The sequence below is a fragment of the Stegodyphus dumicola genome, chromosome 5, assembly GCF_044657685.1.
Source record: "Stegodyphus dumicola isolate Sdum_Otavi_A_Nest chromosome 5, ASM4465768v1".
NCBI classification, from domain to species: Eukaryota; Metazoa; Arthropoda; class Arachnida; order Araneae; family Eresidae; genus Stegodyphus; species Stegodyphus dumicola.
Genome location: NC_140772.1, coordinates 138,139,456 through 138,161,140, shown reverse-complemented (window position 1 = coordinate 138,161,140; position 21,685 = coordinate 138,139,456). Strand labels below are relative to the sequence as shown.

At 34.0% G+C, this 21,685-nt stretch overlaps 1 protein-coding gene across 5 annotated transcripts in view; it reads right to left on the bottom strand.

Annotated features, from left to right (window-relative positions):
* Positions 1-21,685, bottom strand: part of LOC118190192 (protein Obscurin-like) — a 735,887-nt gene that overhangs the window by 307,121 nt on the left and 407,081 nt on the right. The gene's annotated exons all lie outside the window — the stretch shown is intronic.

Here is a 21,685-nt window from a genome sequence, read left to right as displayed (position 1 = left end):
GCAATAGACAGTCTTGTGTGCTGGAAACAAAAATGTTTTATTCCCGTACAGTGTTGCCAATGCTTCCTTTGAAACTGTTGGGTCTTTAATCAAAAAGTCGTTAGGTTTTACAAAATATGAAATAGACAATAAAACAAATTCCAAATTTGGACTTCTAGGTGTCCATCTTCGGAGGGAAGACTAAGTTATTCAAAATTTGATGACTCTAGGTACCCTTTTTTCCCCACGCTGCGAGAAACATACATATATTCAGGTTGATTCTTCATTATAATACAGGGCGATAATATTTGGTAACAGCAATTTGAAAAGTCATGCATCGCATTCATGTGATTCAACGCAAAATGCCGTTTCGAGACTAACAGCCCTTCTGGATTGACTCCCCTTTCGGTTAAAAAGAAAAATGAAGGATAATGTATTGAACGTTTCCTTTTTAAACATTCCGAATTTTAGTATCGAAAGTCAATATATAAAGATTAATATTTTATAAAATAAATTTAAGGGAGTTGTTAATTTTATGCATTAAATGTATTAATTATTCCCCCTTTAAAAGGTTTTCATATGTATAAACTATTTAGGAAAATGTTATACGCATAAATTATGCATTAAAATATTAAATAGAAAGGGAATGCTGAATGAGAAATCTTAAAGAATAGCGTTGTTTGTAAAAAAAAAAAAAAAAAAAGAATTTTTATGCATTTATAATTACACATATGCAGCAAAACAAGGTATACAAATAATCTGAGTGAAACTACACTTACGGGTTTTGGTTTGTTTTTGAAATTCACGTTTTTGAAGACGTCGACAGCTCTGCGCATCGCGAAAATATTTATTCATAAAGACTTCAAACAGAAAAGTCATAAGGACGAAAGGAAAATCCGTTGTATTGTGGCGCCATCTATAGGCAGACGATTATATCACAACGTTTTTATAATTTCATATACGCTCATTAGATAATTTTAAAACCATTTCAGTATCAGTGTACATCTGCTTCTACATAAAGATATTTATTTAACATGATCTTAAGCTAAAACGTTTCACTGTAACATTGATAATCTGAATAAATTATGTGTAAAGTTTCCCTTTTGTATAAAGACAATTCCTTTCAACTTTTCTATAAAAAATTAGTTATTACTAACAATTGTCAGTTTCAGTCGTTACTTGACATTGGCAAATTATTAATATTCAGATTAATTGCAAATTGTTCCAGCTCTAAGAATGTAATTGCTTTAAAAATTTAACAGTACTGTTTAAAGAATATTAAATGGCAGAGATCCATGATGCAAAAGTTTCTAAATTACTTTTATCTAAGCAAATAAATAATTAAATGCTATATATTTATTTGTTTAAATAAAACATATTTAAACATTTCATACTCCAGTTTCCGTAAAGAAAAAATAAATAAACATAAAAAACTCAAAAAATTGTCATTCCTTGCATTCTGAAAGTTCATTCCTGCTATTATAAATTAAGCAAATAAAGTCAGCATGTGTAAATAGCAGCAAAATTCACTCAAATTTCTTTGGCAGTACGTTGAAAACTTATAAACGATATCAGTATCGGACTATCTCTTGAAACACATAGAAGCTTTTCAATTAATTTAACATAAAATTAAAGTTCATTTTAAAAATATCTCTCATATCTCTTACCAGTGAATGATCTCGGCTATAAAAAGAAGTCCAAAATTATGACACTGTGGGATAAATAAACGGTAGTCAAAAGGATGGAGGAAAAAAATTCCTCCTACAATTTGAACATTCAGCAGCAAAGTGTCTAGAATACAAAATGGTACCTCTAGATTTACTCCAAGATCACAGCTATAATTTCGAGAAGCGCGAATGTAGAAATAAACAACATAATATATAATAATAACAATGAATACTGCCATTTCGTTTCCTAAAAATATTTTTAAAAATCCTTATCCTTTTTATTATTATTTTATCACATTTAACTGTTCCACCCAACTGAAGCACTTTCACACATATTAAGCCTTTTATTACATCAATTCATAGACTTCAACTCCTCTGCTCAGGAATACACAAATCTAATAGTAGTGACGAACGATTTTCTGGAACCCCTGAACCAATTTCCAACACAGAGGCCCTTCTCTTTTTCCAATTTTTGCCACTGCACTTCTAAATGGTTTTGTCATTATCTTAAAGTTTCATGTTGTGGTCATTTTTACATACTCGATTGTCAGTTGACTTCAAACTGCACAAAACTGTATTTCAAGACAAATTACCAATTCACCTGGTGCATTCGCAACAATCGTATTCACACTAAACTTAGAATTGATCAACTTAGGACTGTCTACTGTAAACTTGCACGTAACGTTTTGGAAAGTCAATGAAATATTCAAAACTCTGTGATAAAAATTTGTAATTACAATGTTAACGATCTAGCAAATGTAAAATACCCTATGGCAATTCTGAGTGACAATATTATCTAACTATTATTGCTTACATTTTGATTTTGCTTACCTCACTTACATAGCAATATTGCATGATTACCTTATCTGTTCAGTAATGCTGTCTCTCACACTACTCATACGAATATATCCCGATGAACTATTTGTCCTCAACATCAGTGTTCTTGTATCCTAATTGCATTATTATTAGTATATGTTTAATATCTCACGTTTTAGATTTTGCACGCCTTTTACTTTCTGATAACCTCTCACCAAAGGATTCACACTTGTTCTTCTTCTTGCTATGTTTGCTTCGATGCTATTCTTTATCTTTCAGGTTGTCAGTCACCAGCTCGTTCTGCTCTCAACCGGATGTGCATTTTCAGAGTTCTCTCCGCACGGTTTCACCCCATTTACTTCTTTTAGCTATCAATTCTATATTAATTATACTTAGTAGCAACTCATTAAACTATTGTTTAAAAAATATTAAACTTTTAAGTTGTTAATGCATCCATAATTAGGAAATGCCCAATTCTTTAAATCGATAGAGGTAGGGCCTGTAGCCCAGGTACCCAGGTGTGTACACCATTCTCCTATGAAACCTGCTCCAGGAAAAAGACCTCTTTCTTTAAAAATGATATGGCATCCAAATCATTACTGAGTAAAAATTGTTAACGTAATATTCACCCCCACGAAAATCAATGAATATATTTTTAAATATATGATGCGAATTCGAAAAACCTAATCAAAAATGAATAATATAAGAACACGTGGCGAGAGCAAAAATGCAACACGGTGCTAATATACTAATAGCACCGTGTTGCATTTTGGGGGGGTATTAGAACACGTAGCCGGTGCTACGTGCGAGGTGTAAGAAAACGCAGCCAGCTTTGGGCAAAATATCTCAGATGACTGGCGTTTCAATCTCGGGGGCCGCTATAACAAAGGAGTACCTACAAAATAAACTACTTTGAGCATAACGCGTAAAGTAACAGAAAATGGAGTACTACTTTTATTTTCATCATTTTTTTTTTTTTTTTTTTTTTTTTTTTTTTTTTTTTTTCAGACATGGCACATGAGCAGGGAGGGACTGGTTTATAAAACTCACGTGGACTATCTAGTGAAACTCCAATCCAAATTTCTGCCAACAACACTCCACAGAATAGAGGAGAGGCTTACTCTTCTCTTGCCTAATCACCAAATTCTCGAGAAATAATTGAAAGAAAGTTTAAGAAATTTAAGCAAATTATTGATTGATATGAAAATAAATTTTAAGTTCTCGTACAACGTATCTTTTCCTTTTAACGAAAGCTTTTAATAACACTTTTATTGCTGCGAGTTCTTAGAAGGCAACGATTTCTTACAATGCCGTTATTATAAACACGAAGGGTCATTTCCAGAAACATTTTAGTATAACCTTAAAACTCTGAAATACTCCCAAATGCCATGAGTAAGTGGTATTTTCTTGATTATAATTCCAAATCGACTCTCTCATTTTGTAGCTTAATTCCTTTTCTTTCAATATACATCCAACCCGAAATCAGATCCATCAGGAGCTGGCAAAATTCTACCGGGTGATCAAAAGTCAGTATAAATTTGAAAACTTAATAAATTACGGAATAATGTAGATAGAGAAGTAAAAATTGACACACATACTTAGAATGACATGGGGTTTTATTAGAACCAAAAAAAAAAAAAAAAATACTGTTATCGGGCCTTTTTTCTTCGAGGAAATGCGTGATTCTGGTTTTGTAACTGCTATCGTGACGAGTGAGAGGTACGCCGATATGTTACAGAATCGCATCGTCCCCAGCCTGGCTGATAAACACCTGCTGGAACGTACGATTTTTATGTAGGATGGCCCTCCACTCCATATTGCTAGACGCGTGAAAGATCTCTTGCGAGCGTTGTTTGGTGATGATAGTGCGCTCAGAAGCCACTTTCGTCATGCTTGGCCTCCTAGGTCCCCATACCTCAGTCCGTGCGATTATTGGCTTTGGGGTTACCTGAAGTCGCAAGTGTATCGTGATCGACCGACATCGCTAGGGATGCTGAAAGACAACATCCGACACCAATGCCTCACCATAACTCCGGACATGCTTTACAGTGCTGTTCACAACATTATTTCTCGACTACAGCGATTGTTGAGGAATGATGGTGAACATATTGAGCATTTCCTGTAAAGAACATCATCTTTGCTTTATCTTAATTTGTTATGCTAATTATTGCTTTTCTGATCAGATTATTGCTTTTCTAATTATTGCTTTTCTAATTATTGCTTTTCTAATAAAACCCCATGTCATTCTAAGTATGTGTGTGAATTTTTACCTCTCTATCTACATTATTCCGTGATTTATTAAGTTTTCAAATTTATACTGACTTTTTGATCACCCTGTATATCTAACGAAATGAAAAGCCATCTTTCTATGTAGAATTACTTAAAATTCAGACTGCTTTTGCTTTTCTCTAATATAGCAAGTTCCAACTATTTATTTCATCAAAACATTACCTCTACTACACTGCAAACAAGTGAAAACGTAGAATTTGTATACATGTCAGAATCCTCCAGTGGTGAACTGTAAGTAGCTCGCAGAGGACCGGACGAGCCGTTGTTAAATCTGCTTGTAATTTGTAAGCGGCCGTGCTCTTTTTGCTTACTTGTTTACATATTCCAAGAAAAGCACGCCTTGCATTCTTAATCATACTTTAACTTATGTTAGCCTTTTCGCTCTTGAGAATTAGGATCTCAGCTGGTTTCCTTTAAATTCGGTCAGACGCTTTATATGTATAGCATAAAATTTAAATAAATGCTATAAAATGCCGTCTGTTTTTAATAAACTTGTGGGGGGGAACTTGTGTATTAAATTCTAGAGATTGTGTATCAAATTGTTTGATATATAAAGACAATGAAATGAATTCCATGTTTAAATTTATCATTAAAAATATCAGATACAAAAGAATCTTTAAAATAATTGGCTGTATAATCTTCTTAAAAATTGGCTCATACGGGAATTTCTCAATCGTCTTTTCTGTTTCATCTTTTGGTCAAAAAATCGTGCCGATTCATTCGCTGCTATCCTTCCGCCTCCCTCACTGCTAACCCTACTGACAGAATTTTTCCAGATTCATCCACTGCTGGGCCTAATTCCCTAATCAGTAATCCGTATTGATATCAGGCAGAATCTTTCCCGATTCCTTTCCTTTTAAAAATATTATTGCTGAGAGAGTTATTTGTTGAGACAGGTAATATTACGTGATGACTGCCCATTGATTTATATATTTTATCAATCTAACCAACATACCGACTGCTATTACGTATATTTAGAACGAAGCACAGGTATTAAATGCAGGTTTGTTTTGAATCAAATGTGATTATTCTAATTTTTTAAATCTCAGTTTAACACGTGATTATATATATATATATATATATTAATATTTATTTTACTTTTAAAATTTGCAATGCATAATAAGCCTTTACATAATTATCCTTAGGCGAGACCATAAATATTAAATAAATTTTAAAAAAGGATTATAAACGCTAGAATTTCCGAGAAGTTTAGTGCAGTGAAACTTTACTGACAAAACCTGATGATGATGTAGTATTGCAAGAAAAAACTCATATGTGCATTTCCTAACCCAACTAATATACATATATATCAAAAGGGGGTGTCATAGGGAACTAATTCCAATTAAGCAAATTTTTAGCGACACCTTTATCACCAGTGCTAAATTTGAGATTAGATTTCGTTACCGAAAGCCCTTAAATCTAAATTTTAAAATGCATTCCTGCCTTTTAGAAACTTGAGTATACGCAGTAAGAAATACTAAAATCATATATATTTGTAATCATGTAAAATATACTTTTGGTCTTGATAGAATATTCTGACAAACGCACGCCATGTTAATCACTGTTTTTAAAGGTCACAGATGCAGAGCCATGCTTACATATTCTTGCTTCCTTGTACGAAATAAAGGAAGTAGATAAAAATATGTAGTAAGTATCGTAATCGCAAAAAATTTCGGGTATCATACTTCAAGGAAAATATCCATTTTGACCGCTTTCGAATCCATTTGAACTATACTTTTGCGTGACATCTGTACGCACGGACAGAATAAAGGACTCTTGTTTCCAAAACGGATTATAAAATGGATTTAAAATATATACATTACTATATATTGGTAAATTGTGAAGTTTTTGCTTTAAAAGCGATTGATTTATGTTGTTCTTATGTTCCGGTTAAGGTTTTTATGCTTTTGGTTAATCTGCATGCAATAGTTGTAGAATTTAAAACAAAGTGATACTAAGCCTAACGAGGCCGCCATTTGTTTGTATTTTAATCTGTTATTAGGGTATTGAATTAAATTAATTTGAGCATCAATTTCAGTGTCTTTTTGCCCAGTGTTACAGAAAGCAAACTTTCAATTTTGTGCAACAAAATTTTGCCTTTCTGTCCGCTCTCCGAAATACTTGCTTTTGCGCAGAAACTCTTAATTTTAATCTCAAAATTATTTTAACTGTTTTTAATTGTAGTTGGTATTTTCGGTTTTTCTTTACTTTACAATTTTTAAATGAAGATTGAGTTTTTATGTGCTTTTGCTTTGTCGTGAAGTGAGAACTGAATTGATTGAATTAGAAATATATCTTTATGAAATTCGAGAAAAATAAGCTTAAATGCACTGCAGCAAAAAAAAAAAAAAAAAAAAAAAAAAAACTGCACAGTTTAATAAGCCGTACAAGGAAATTATGTGGTATCCACATCAAATATTTTCGGCTAAGGCAAGGCAAAGAGATAAATATGCACACTTATATTCCATGGAATATGTTCTATGTTTTCCGGGCAGCGGGAAGTAGAAATACATATCTATATATATATACACATATAACGCATTATTCTGCATCATTTTATATGTATTATAAGATGCATTACCCTGTATATACATACATACACACACACACAAGATAAAAAAAATATGAAAGTAAACTTCTAAATTTAATTTACTATAACTTCTTATATTTACTTCCTTGTACGAAGTAAAAAAGAAGTATTGTAATCGCGAAAAGTTTCAGGCAGCATATTTCAACGAAAATATCCATTTTGACCGCTATCGAATGCAATTTAACGATGTTTTTGCGTGATATCTGTACGTAAGGACAGAATAAAATACTCTTTTCCTTCAAAAAAATTATAAAACTGCTTTAAAATTAATTCTGAAGAGAATTTTTCGTGGCGTCTGTACGAACGTATGTACGTACGTGCGTACGAACGTATGTACGTACGTGCGTACGTACGTATCTCGCATAACTCAAAAACGAGTAGCCTCAGAACGTTGAAATTTTGTATATAAGACTGCTATAACATGTAGATGTGCACCTCGTATTTTGGTTGGAATCGGCCGCACCAAGCGTATATAAATATATTTATATATATATCCACTCTATTACCCGGCTCAATAATCTCAGTTTCTTTACTCTTATATGTTTGTAAATTGTACATTTTTTGCTGTAAAAATGATTGAATTATGTTGTTTTTATCTTCCAGTTAAGGATTTTATGCCTTTAGTAAATCTGTGTGCATTATTTTTAGAATTATCAGCAATTTTAAAGTTCTTTAACCCATTAACGGTTTGGCCCGGATTTTCTCGTTCTTTTATGCAGGTCTCTTAACGGTTCGTTATGGATTTTTGTTAGTTTAAATGTACCCTCGAAAACGGACAGTCCCGTGTTTTTGTATTATCGAAAAAACACGCTAAAAAGGACTAGCCCGTATTTTTGTATGTCTTCTAACCCCCAATGCCTAAGGGGACAAGGGTCCATGCAATTCTGACGACAATGGGTAATGGCTGTCATTAGCGTGGGGAGAAATCTTCTTGATGTTTTGGGATAAAAGCCTTACACTGACTCTAAAGAAACAAATTTATTACCAGTTACAAAGTGGATGCATATATAAAGGGATTTAAGAATTTCCGTTTCAGAGCAGTTATTGAATAAAAAATAGAATTTTTTACAAAATGAACGTTTACCTATAAGAGCATTAATGAATTAAAACGAGAAAAATAAAAGTAATAAATGCAAACATAAAAATCTGAAAATGCAAATCTTTCAGATTTTACATTAGGCCCAAAGGGCGTTTTTTTAACGGTTTGTGGGTTACCTTTATTTTTAAATATCATGTTCTTCGCACTTAAACCATAAAACTTCAGTTAAACAGCAATACCGCAAAATAAATTTTAAATGAGCATATCTTTAGAATTTCCGATACACAGTCTCGCCCGTTGAAGATACTTTTTTATATTATTATTTTCATACAGTGTTGCCTTTGCTCGCTTTAAAATCGTTGAGTTTCTTAATTAAAAATTCATTGAAGTTTTACGAAATATGAAACATATAATAAAACAAATTCCAAATCTTGGCTTCGAGATGCCCATATTCGGGTGGAAATGTACGTTATTCAAAATTGGATGGGTCTAGGTACCGTTGTTTTATCACAATGCGAGAAACATACATATATTTATGCAGATTATTCATTATTTAATTTCAAGGCAGATAGCCTCGAGTGCTTTGCCGTAATCTAATAAACCAAAACCATTATTTAATTTCTTTAAATATAATACAGGGCTGTAATATGTGGTAGCAACAGTTTGAAAAGTGAACTGACATAGTTTTCAACGGAAAATGAAGTTAATAGACCTTCTCGGCTAACGCCCTTTGTTTTAAAAATAATGTATCGTGTAATTTAATGGGAATACGATATTAAATAATTCTCTTTAAGAAATTTATCTACAAATTTATATCACGAATAACAAAAACGTGAGGCTGTCTTGATAAATTTATAAATATTATGCATCTGACAATGCGATTCAATTATTTGATTTCGTAATTTAAGAACCTATGATTCTTCTTATAAAACTGTACAGGAATTTAGCAAAGAAGCTATTAAGTAATCTCTTATTACCATTAATCTATGCGGTAAATTATTATTATTATTATTATTACTATTGGTTCAGTCTTTTACTTCCAAGTATCCTTTTACCTCAAATAATCGAAAAGATATATAAATTTAAAACAAAATTCGCCCCAAAATCAGAAATTAGGTTACGAATTTCATGCAAATTTTATTTCAAACGCTATTTTACGCTTTGTAAAATGATGCAAACTTAAAAATTTTGAGATTTTTAGTTTATTCTTAAATGGAAATATGCGCAAAAAATTTCTTCGACATTAAATTTTAAAAACTCTAAATCGAATTATTATCATCCGTAAACGGTGTGTGTACAAAATTTGAATTCAATAACTTATCGATAAGTAGTTCAAAAATCGACGACGAGCTTTTGATTAAACACCGTGAATGAACTGAATACAATTTTTGGAACAGCTCTATTTTTAAGCACTTTGGAAAGATCGGTAAGTTGTTGATATAGCATAACCGTTATTTTTATAACATTCTTGGCATTATGAAACGTGTAAGTGACATTCATAAGCGATTCCCGACAATTCTGTTCATTTGTCAAAGTGGCTGCTTTTGAAAATATTGTGAAGCTCACTCGATGTGCTCCACTATCTATGATACTCATTAAAGATATTTAATTATGTTTTATTTCTATACAGAAATACTGGTAAAATTAAGAGGTCAAATATTTAATTATTTGAGTTATATAACTACTTATACTGTCTCAAGAAATTTTGAGTCATTTTGTAAAAATAATCTTTTCTTTAAAATTCCTTTTTCCCCCTACCCTCTATGCTTCATTACTTTATTACTATTCTGATGAATGGAAGGTTTGTAGAGACATTACATTTTTTTTTAACAGCAAGAGACATGAAAAATGAGCAATGCCTTACCCGGGACGCGAACCACGGACTTCTCGAATGCGTGCCGAGCGTACTGAGACCACGAAGGCATGCTAAAAGGGCGGGAGAAAATACCGTATATACTCCCCCTTTTAAAGGGCGACTGGGGATTACGGGACCGAATCGCCAAATCCTTGTGGCGGAGAATCATCATCCACCACCTTTTTTGGTTTGGGTGCCACTATAGAAACATTAGGTTATTTCGAAGCAGGACATGTGAAATAGGAGCAATGCCTTCGCCGGGACTCGAACCACCAACCTCTCGAATACACGCCGTGCGTGCTGACCATTACACCACGAAGGTATGCTAAGAAGGCGGGAGAAAATACCTTATAGGTTATGAAAACCAAAAGTTGAGTAGGTAGTCACAAATCTAACTAATAAATGCTCTACAAATACAACTTTTAATATTTTAGCAGAATTTTTTGGAAACGTATTTATATAGATTGTTGTAGAAATCGACACAGTTTGATGCCAATTTAGAGGAGGGGTTGTTTATGAGCGTATTAAAAATGCTTTTCCCACTCAAAATGTTAACTACTTTAAAATAATAATTCATAATCGCACTGAATCTGATGTTTACAATTATTTCCCCTGAGATTTCTTTAAAAAGAAAGAATTACAATTGTGTTTAATGCAGAAAATTTAATGGAATTGGCATCTGCGCAAGAGGATGGAAACTATCAGGGAGGACTTTCTAAGGAAAACTAGATTTCCTTCACATTGAACGTAGAAAACCTTCACCGAACAAGCGTGTTCACCAGGATTTGAACTTATGTAGGATTACCAGTACTCAGCGGTTTTAGCGCTTGGCCACTGGGGCCCGCAGACCGATTAAAAATCTTGTTTAGAAACCTTTTATCTTGATTTAGTGTGACAGGTGCCGTAGTTTGAAGGTTAGGATTACTTGAATACAGCAAAACACACGAGGACTATCTGCTTTTAAGGAAAGAGATGCCTTCACAGAGGACTTTATAACGAGAAAAGTCTCATATTCATGTTATACATAGGAAAAAACATGGGAAAATACCATTCAGCCATCGTATTCGTTCGTCAGGGTGTAAATCTAAGTCGAACTACCAGTATTTACCGGCCACTAATATGGCCGTATTTTAATAGGGAAAATAACTGTTGGATTGTAAGGCATCTAAATTAAGAAATAAAAAAAAAATTCACTTCTGAGGTAATCTTAAACCCAAATTAAGTTTTTTATTATAATTATGAAAGAGTTCAACTCATTTGTTAATTTTCAGATCGTTAAAATTAGTGTGGCTGTAATGAATGATTATTTAGACGTGTTACAGGAAACAAATACATCAAAAGTTTCCTTTAAAATATCAGGAATTATTGAAAAATCTTCTGTAATTTATAAACGAGAAAACGTATTTAAGCAAATTTTACATGTGTGAAAAAATAATGAATTTTGATCTCCCCTAGTAGAGACATTTGTAATTATATTTCTAGTTCCAAATTCAAAGTGAAAAATCTAGGTGCCTGAAGCCAGAGAAACACTATCGATTCTTCTTGGCTTCTATTTTCAGCAACGAAATAGATCAACTGCATGGAATTTTATGATTTTTTTCAACATGTAAACTAAATGCTTGTAAGTGTGTCTTAGAAAGCTCGTCGGAAGTAGAATATCTCTATCTTGGTAGATAGATATCGTGTGCTTTAGTAAATTTAGCAAATCTAAACACAGAGCCGACAGTACTATGTTTGAGGCCTTTCTCTAACATAGTCGAATAGTGTATCGAATAGTCGAACAATGAAATCACTCTACATCGCCCTCTTTTACTTACTTTTATACTTTTATCTCAATATTATATATTGCATCCACAAAAATTTCTCTAAATTAATGTTATTTGGATTCGAAAACCATTTTATGCTTAAATACATCTTTCCAGATGTTTGTCTTTTACTCACTGAGAGTCAATGCTTCTTGAAGATGTCAATTCATGAATGAAAAATTATTTCTTGCTTTTCCGGTTTCCCCTAACCGTTTCCACAAGAGCCGAACATTTGGGCAAAAACAGCCCTCCTATGATGTTAATTCCTTAGTAAAAGAGAAAGCACTGAACGGGGTAAAGTAGTAGAAATCTTGACTTTCCTTTTCACTCAAAATTCAAGCTTTCCCAAAATCTACTATAAAAGATATACTCCCTAAGGTATAAAATTTTTGTGTAATGAAATTATAAAATGAAATATATATATATATATATATATTCATTCTAATATATACATATGCTAAAATATGAATGCATATATATATCATTGATTATATATATATATATCATTGATGACATATATATATCAATTAAACCATTAGACACACTCACACACATACATATACAGATATAGATTCACATAATTGGTGAAAGATTGCTGAAGAAATTCAAAGCATAATGAAAGTTTCTTTTATCTTGGAATCAAAGAACTTTTTTATCGCTTTAGTTTTTGGGAGACTATTAGATTAAAATGTAATAAATAAATAAGTATATGGAAGAAAAATGAATCTTTAAAGGAAGAAAAAGGAAAAATAGAACCAAACAATCAAATCATTTTCAGCATTAAAACCAATTTTAAGTGTGACAGTATATTTTCCTGCCGATACGAAAACTTAAGAAAATAGACAGAAATCTGCATTGTTTCACCTATCAATATACGACAAATGGAATAACGATACAAGAAAAAGTAAATTTGAAAAATTTGCGAAAGCGGAATAATTTCGAATGCTGCACAAATAGAAAGATACCATGCAGATACATTGGATTTTTTTCGAAGCAAGAAATGCGAAAATTCAGCAGTGCCCTCATTGTGCTTCTAATAAGAAGGTCTTCCAAATTCTAGCTGGAAGGACTTCCATTTATAACAAGATAGTGAGAATGACATAATTCCTTTATTATTTGTTTCATTTAAAGGGCGAGAGAGAAGAAGCACGAGGCACTGTCGGAATAATTCATGTGTTAACGAAATTCCGACTGATAGTCCGATCTACTATCACTTACACCCCGAGTTCAAATTCTAGCTGGAAGAAGCTCCATTGAGCTTTCCAGCTCAAAGAAGAATGAGATAATTTCTCATTCTTCTTTGAGCTGGAATAGTCAATACGGATATATAACTGATGATTAGTGATAATATATAACTGATGAGCTGGAATAGTCAATACGGATATATAACTGATGATTCTAAAATTTTATTATCATTAAGACTGGAAAAAATACACGATTTAATTCATTTTCATACATTTTAAAAGAAGTTAAATTTTTCAGAGAGTTACTATAAAATATTTATTAGAATGTCAAATTTAAGCATTTCAATTATTTATACAATAAAGAATAAATTTTATATTTATATAATAAAGAAAAATCGTTGATAATATCACTCTGATTTTAGTGGAGATATTTTAAGAAGCAAATAAGTGAAAGCTGGAGGAAGAAAAACTATTTCAAGTTATATGTTTATCTTAAAAGTAACGAGAGAAAAACTATGTTAAAAGAAAAGGCACGCATATCGAAATTGTTTCCTGTACTGCTGACAAATTGTTATATGGCATGCATACTATAATGTTTATGAATAATTGATTGCTACTAGATTAATACAGGCATAGCATATTTCTAGGGACTGATTTGCTGCAATTTCCAATTTGATTTTTACATACTTTTATATTTAGGACACTAATTACATCACACTGAAGATTACTCAATGCAATAATTCCATTGCAGTTTTATATAAAATTATAAAATTTTCAGTTTCAATAAACAAATATATAATATTTCGATGACTCAGCAGGTAACATAATTTATTATCTTTCAAGTTTTTTTCGAAAACACCTCGGCAGATATAGAATCAGCCGCAGACTGTACTAACTTTAACAAGCGGCAGTATCTGAGTGTTCACATTTCTGTTTATAACTGCAATAAGAACAAGTATAAGTTTGAAAAGTTTACCAGTGGCTATGTGGATAAAAGAGATGATCATAAGTATTTTGACCTGGTTTTGGTTTCTGGTCAATACGTTGGCTGTAAGGAAGATTTCGTGATTTTTTCCATGTGAACTAGTTTTCTTTATAAATTCCTCTAAGTCTTTCGTTAAGTACATACAAAGTTGCTACATTAAACATTAGTAAGTGTTTACATAGGTAAACATTTTAAAAGCGACTAGCGTATAGAAAGATTATTTAAATTATGTTTTTAAAATGAAAATTCAGAACACTGAAAACCAAACAGTAAACATTATAAGACTAATTTAATAATCTTTGGTTTGGTTTACTTGAAATCTTTACTTAAAAAAACGTTGAAATTTACAATGTTTACAACAAACTATTTTTCTGCCATATTCATCGATTGCGTTAATCAAAATCTAAAATTATTTAACGTAAAATGTAATTATCCGAAAATTATGTAAAATGAGGATTTTTTCCCACTATATCTGTAGCTTACAATGGCTAGATAAAAAGATAGCTCTAGATAATGAGTATTTCTACAATGAAAAAACTCTATTGACTAGAAATAGTCTTTGGAGACCTTAGTGTCAGTTAGCCTGCGGAGGTCAGGTTCCCTTCCAAGTCGTTTTCTTTTCCCAGGAGGCAGGGGTAGAAAGGATTCTTCCCGATTATTATTACTTTTAGCAAAGACGTTTACAATTATCTATTCAATCCTTGCTAATCAGACGAATTTGGGAAGAAAGGGAAAGTTGTAGATAAATTTTGCTACTTCCAGTGCCAGTTACAAATCGTGCAGTTGTTGAATAACATTTGAACTATATCATTAACGTTGCATATTACTAAAATGTACTTGTTCTTTAAAGTCCTTGATCTTTTTTCAATTTCAGAAGTGAAGTACAATTTAAAGCTACTTAACATTTGTATGCATATAAAAAAGTAAAACTGTTTAAAATGCATCTAGTTTAACGCTTCCTATTTTATTTGGAATAATATTTCAAAAATAAAACTCGTGTTGGTTACGACCCAAGCAATACTTAACGGGATAAAGAGCCATACTTTGATAATGCATTCAGTTTTCGTCGTTTTAATAAAATCCATTATGATACTTATGCTGGTAATTATAAACTGCATTTACGGATACAGAAGTATGATTAATACACTAATATCACAGAATATACGCTTTTTATGCTCTGACAAGTTTTGTCAAGATACCAATTTTTAGTTCATATACAAGTCGTAAATTCCCTAGCCAGATTCCTTTTTTATATAAATAGATGCATAGAGGACAAAATGCAACAGTTAATTATATTTTTTATTCTTTTACAAAATTTAATTCTTTTAGATATAATTTTTATATTCTGCTAAGTTATAATGCAAAAATTATTACTAATAATAATTTATATCCTAATATTTATATCCTAATTTAATAATATTTATATCCTCATTTACATCACTCAAAACAGAATTGGAAAACTTATTCAAATCATATGTAATCAAAACATTTTACGAAGTTTTGGGAAAAAGGAATTTTGGGGTTTGTTTGATTTTTAACGGTGAATTCAATCATTAAAACATTTTTACCGTGTTTCATCATTCATATAACATTAGCAAAATAATTTACTAAATAATTCTTAGATGTAACAGTATTCTTGTTTATCTTTTGTTATATGACTAAAAATAAATAAAAAAGCGGCTGGTATTCAATATTTATTTTTATTTAATTGCAAATACTTGGCTATTGGTACTTAAGACATAGTCTTTCGATATTATCACTTTTCTATTCGGCCTTGAAATTATGTTAACGACCTAATAGAATTCGGAAAATCCTATGATTGCATAAAACTGCGGGAGGTGCTAATAATGACAAATTTTAAATGAAAATAGAAATTTATTTAAATAAATTTATTTAAATTCTATTTGTGCGTGTCTGCTTTATGCATTTAATCTATCAAATGCAGAAAAGTGAGAAAAATCCATCCAATACAGAGAAATAATTCTTCTAATCTGTGCTAAGATTGTATCAAATTCATTTAAACTTCCGTTTAAATAAAAAATGCGATCTCTCAAATCAACGAAGGAATACAATTTTGGCTTTAAATTCCACATTAGTAGCAACTGTATAATAGCTAAACGTACCCAAAATATTTGTAGAAAACCGCCAAAATTCTAGAAATTGCTATAAAATCCCGAAAAATATTAGGAAGATTATTGCTTGCCATTTCCATGCTGAAAATATCAAGCGTTTACGAGGATGAGCTCGACTGTTAACGAACAACTTGTGGAAAAAATTCAACGCTAAAATATAAATACGTATGCCAAATTTTCCAAAAATTCCTGATAAATATTGTACTCTCATCGTAAATATATATGGACTTATAATGTGATGAAAACAGTCGGTAAAAGAATGGATTAAAATTTAATTTCCAAAAATAAATTGGCCTACTAAAACTAAATAAAATAGATTAGTAAAAAGTAAAAAATTGTGTAACAAAATAAATGATGATCTTTCTTAAAATATTGCCCAATAAAACATGTCGAATAATTGAAAATTTACAAGCTTGGAAGCTAAAATTCTAAAAAGATTTCGGAAAATTCTGCCGTCACATGTTAAAAGAAACAAGTCTACAGGCTACTAGTACAAAGAAAGAGGAGGGAGACGAAACGAAACGCAAGCCATTCAATACCGGGGAGGCAATTTTATGGCTTATCCATCACACTAAGGGGAAGCAAACATACTGCCTTAGGCTGTGCCATCTTAGAGAGATTTCAGAAAACGAAAGCGATTTTTTTGGAGGGGTTTGTTGTCTGACAACGCGGCCGTTTTCAAAGCATTTCGTTCCGAGAGGCGGGCTCGTTGATGGGTTAATTGCCGCTAAGCCTGTTTCTAATGGCGGCCATTGATGTTTACATTTCAAACAGGAGACTAGTGGATTTGTTGCCAATCTAGAGAAACTTAGCTTCGTAATAACGAAGATAACGCATTCATTTATTATTGCCAATTAAATCATGCTTAATTCTTTCTGGAATTTTTTCGAGGAAATAAGCGTTTGAGCTTTACTTCGTAATTTTTAATACAGATATTTTGAATTTTTATGTATTTTTGCCTTCTCGCGAAGTAAGAACTGAATTAATTAAATGAGAAATACTCAATCGTCTGTGAAAAACTGTTTCTTTTTTGTTTTGTTTGCTTAATTTATTTTATACATAGTTCTAGCTTTATTATAGTATTTGAACAGAACATGTGGCAACGATTAGATAATTATTTAAATGATATACATTTTGTGCATTCTGAGTTATAATATGAATGAAATATAATACTGTCAAGTAAACCTAGCGCCAGAGTGTCGCTATGGTAAACAAAGTGAATTTTAAAGAATGCATTTATTCTATTGTGGTTTATGCGCTGTCGGCGAAGTAGGTTTAATTCAATCTAATAAGTTTAAATAAAATGCAAGAAAAATTGCGTATAATTTAATATTCCGTACAAGGAAGTCATGTGGTGTACACATCAGATTTTTTTTTTATTTCGTTTGGGAACTTCATCTGTCCGTTCTAAAAATAGCGCTTGAGTCTAAACTGCATCATTCATGTTAATCATGCGATCTTACGTAATCGTTAATGCAGATGCCTCTTGACCAATCACCAAATTGCAAACCAAAACTTTTCTTTTCGCGTGATTCCATCTTTCATAACTACGCACTTCAGCTTTGTTCTCTACTGTGCTAACATGTAATTTCGCTGGCTTTACAGTTCAAGGTGATAAGTACATACAGGGAATAAGAAAAGCAGAATAAGCTAACTTAAGATAATATTAGTTCATTACAGGTACAGAGTATACAGGGACTGTGCTGGTGACGAGGATGGCAGCTGAGAATTACTCCAGTCTGTCTGAGATTTTGCGTGCACTATTTATGCAATCGCATATGGGTTTCAATGCATTGCGATTTTTCGAAGTAGCTTCGGCCCATACATGGATGCGGTTTGCTACTGGTTGCCTAAGATGATATTTGGCCGTCTCTCTGCAAGCGAACAGATAGTAGTCCGAATCTCCTACCATCCCACACTAGAAACAGTCGTTTTCGCATCGTCTGAAGCGATGCAGGTAAGTCATGAAGGGACCATGTCCTGTTAGACTGATTGAAGTGAGACGAGCCGCTTTTTAGAAGCCGGCAGACTTGGAAAAAATCTGTGAACTCTTCTGCCGGTTGTCTCTGTCTCCCACACATGTTGCCAACGTTTGAGTAATTTTCTCTCGAGCTCAGCTTTTAAGAACGAGCCCGGGAGAGGCACGTCAAGTGTGCGAACGCGGGGGTCAGTTGCTGCTCTTTTGGCATTTGCATCTGCAATTTCATTACCAAGTATTCCGGTGTGGGCAGGTATCCACTGGAGTTCAGGCCTATAGTATTTTGGTATTCTTAGTAAGAATTTTTGTATGGCACTGATGAGTGGATTTTTACTACATGTGCCTTGGATTGCCTGGAGGCTAGAGGCTGAGTCTGAATATATACTGGAATAATTATTTTCCAGTACGTAGACAAGTGCAGCTTTTAATGCAATCAGTTCAGCCTGAAAAACTGAGTTGTGGTGCTTAAGCTTTCTCTCCCAGGTCTTTAAGATCTGGTTCCCATGTAGAACACAGTATCCGCTACCGGTGCCACATTCTCCTTTGGAACCATCGGTGTAGATTGCAATGGCTTTGAACCACGTTGGTGACCTGCAGTTAATCGACATGTTGAATTCGGCCGGGTGGCAAGATGGCTCGGGAATGCTTTTCTCATAGTCATTATAAATTTAAGTCCTGTCCCACAAACTTATTGTCTCTTTGAGTCAAAGCACTCGCACTATTGCACTCTCGCGCTGAGCTAAGACATGCAGCGGCGGCAGTCCTGAAATCACCTTTAGAGCATTAGTGGGCGAGGTTTTATATCCTCGGGTAATGCTTAGGGGAAATGGTCTTTGTGCTGACCGTAACAGATTCTCCATTTTAGTAGTGATCGTTATGTCCCACATGGAGGCTCCATACAGTGCAATACGTTCAGCAACTACAGAGTACCACGTCTTAAGCATCCTCGAAGAAACGCCCCAAGTTGGTGCTGCTGTTCTGAGCATGGAATGAAATATCCTGTGAAGTCGTGCCTTGACCTCCTTTAAATGTGGCATCTAAGTGAATGTGTCGTCAATTATAACTCCAAGGTACATCAAGTTTCCGACTATTTTAATATTTTTCCCATGAAGGTTGATGCACGGGGTTTTTCGATGGCGTTTACCTGGGCAAATAAGCATATTTGGGTTTTTGTGTTGGCAATAATTAACTTATGGTCATTGGCCCATTTGGCCATCTTGTCCATTGCTTGTTGCGCCCTAGTCTCATATGCGTTGCGGCTGTGCCCTTTGCTTACCAGCAAAAAGTCATCGCCATAAGCCAATATTTCCGTGTGAGGATCTGTGTTAAAGAGAGTCAGCGCTGTGTCGGCTACAAGATTCCAAAGCAGTGGACCCAGACAGGAATCTTGAGGACAGCCTCTATTGATAGAACGTGAGTGCACTCCTGCGTCCGTAGTGGCTTGTAAGCGGCGATCACTTAGATAGCTGTAAATAAGGTCAAAGAGGATCTTAGGGCAACACACATCCAGTAATCTCTTCAGTACGTCGGGCCACCACAACGAGTCGAAGGCGCCCTGTATGTCCACAGAGATAATGAGACTATGCTGGTTATTTCTTCTGTTATTTGCTATAATTTTTCGTAGGTGCTGCAGCGCGTGATCCACCGAGCTGCTAGAAATGAAGCCGTATTGTTTGTCACTTATGCTTTGTCCAGACAGGATATAGTGTTTTAGTCTTTGAAGGACGACTCTCTCTAGTACTTTACCCAAGGCAGGAAGAAGGCAAATAGGCCGGTAAGACGTTGGTACATTAGGGTCTTTTTTCGCTTTGAGGAAGAGCACCACCTCACTAAGTTTCGTGCCGGCTGAGAAATATCTGTTGCGCCAACACGCAGTAATGTAGGCATACAGTAACACCGGATGCGTACTATTAATGGCTTGCAGAATGCCATTATCTGTCCCATTAGGACCTGGGGCTTTATTGTGTTTAATGCTTTAACAATGTCTCTCATTTCTTTGGCGTTTGGCAGCGGTTCAAAATATGTTTTCTTGGTATTGTAATATTGCTCAACACTGGTTCTGATATTTCTCTGTGTGGGATTATCTGTGTCTGCGTTATCAGGTCTAAAGATATTGTCCAGAATGTGCGCGACTACTTCTGTGGTAGTTGCTGCTCCGTGGCTTATTGTGGCAGTAAGATTAGTAGGTGTAAACATCTTATCATGTGCGATACGGACGACAGTTCTGAACTTATTCGCAGTGTTTGTACAGTACTCTTTCCAGGATGAAAACTTCGCTTTTGCAATCTGTCTTTTATAAGCTGCTCTGTGCTTTCGAAAGATTAGCGAGTGTCTCTTTCTTTCTATGGGATCCTTGCATGCTTGCATTCTGCGCCTTAGGGCACGGAATTTGCTGCGTTCAGCCGTCAGCGTGGTGCTCTACCAAGGGGTGCATTTCAGGGCTGCGTAATTCTCTTCATGCATAGTATCGATTTCTTTACCACAGTTGCAACTGTTACATTGTGCGACGAGACTTTCAATATGGGTTGAGAGTGCATCTTTAAATTTTTTGAGGTTTATGTACTTCGTTTTCCATATGTTCTTTGTTATAAATTGGTGCTCCGATTCAATTCTGAACTTCAATGTAGCGATGGTCACTGAACGAGGGTGTTTCGCTAACCTTCCAATTGTGAATATTATTAAGTATACCAGTGGTGGCTAAAGTTATATCAGGCCATCCCTGAGTCCTGGTAGTCCAGTATGTAGGAGGGCTGTCGGTGGGGTTGACGACTGCAAGGTTATGAGAAGTGATGAAGTCAAAGACAGGGCAAGCACGCCTGTTTTCCTCTGGCACACCCTATAGAGGGCTAGCAGCGTTAGTCTCCAGCGATTATCTTATTCCTAGTCGGAATCAGCATGACTTGTTCCAGCTCCTGCAGTGCAGTGACAATGTCATGTGAAGGAGGAAAATACACGCTGGTGATGGCAATCTGACCATAAGGCCCTTCCAGCTGTACAGTAACTGTGTAATCTCCTTTATGCATTAGCAGGGGCGTTGAGTGGACCATTGTAGGCGATGGCTGCTTGATTGCCTACGGAATGGTAAGTTTTGAAGTTGCTGAATCCTGTGATCCTGTTGTTAGTGGAATGAAACTCTTGTAGTGCGGCTAGTTCTATATTGTTTTCTAGAATAACCTGTGCTGCATGGACAGCTGCGGCTTGGTTGCGTTGCAAGTTGCCTTGAAAAACTGCAAAACCATGCACTGTTCTTGGATATGCAATAGCCTGCTGTTCATCTACCACTGCGCCGTTGTTTTCATTCTGAACAGTTCTGCCTTGTAGGCTTGACATTGTCTTGCACTAGACGAGTGTGTGGTGTCGAAGCTA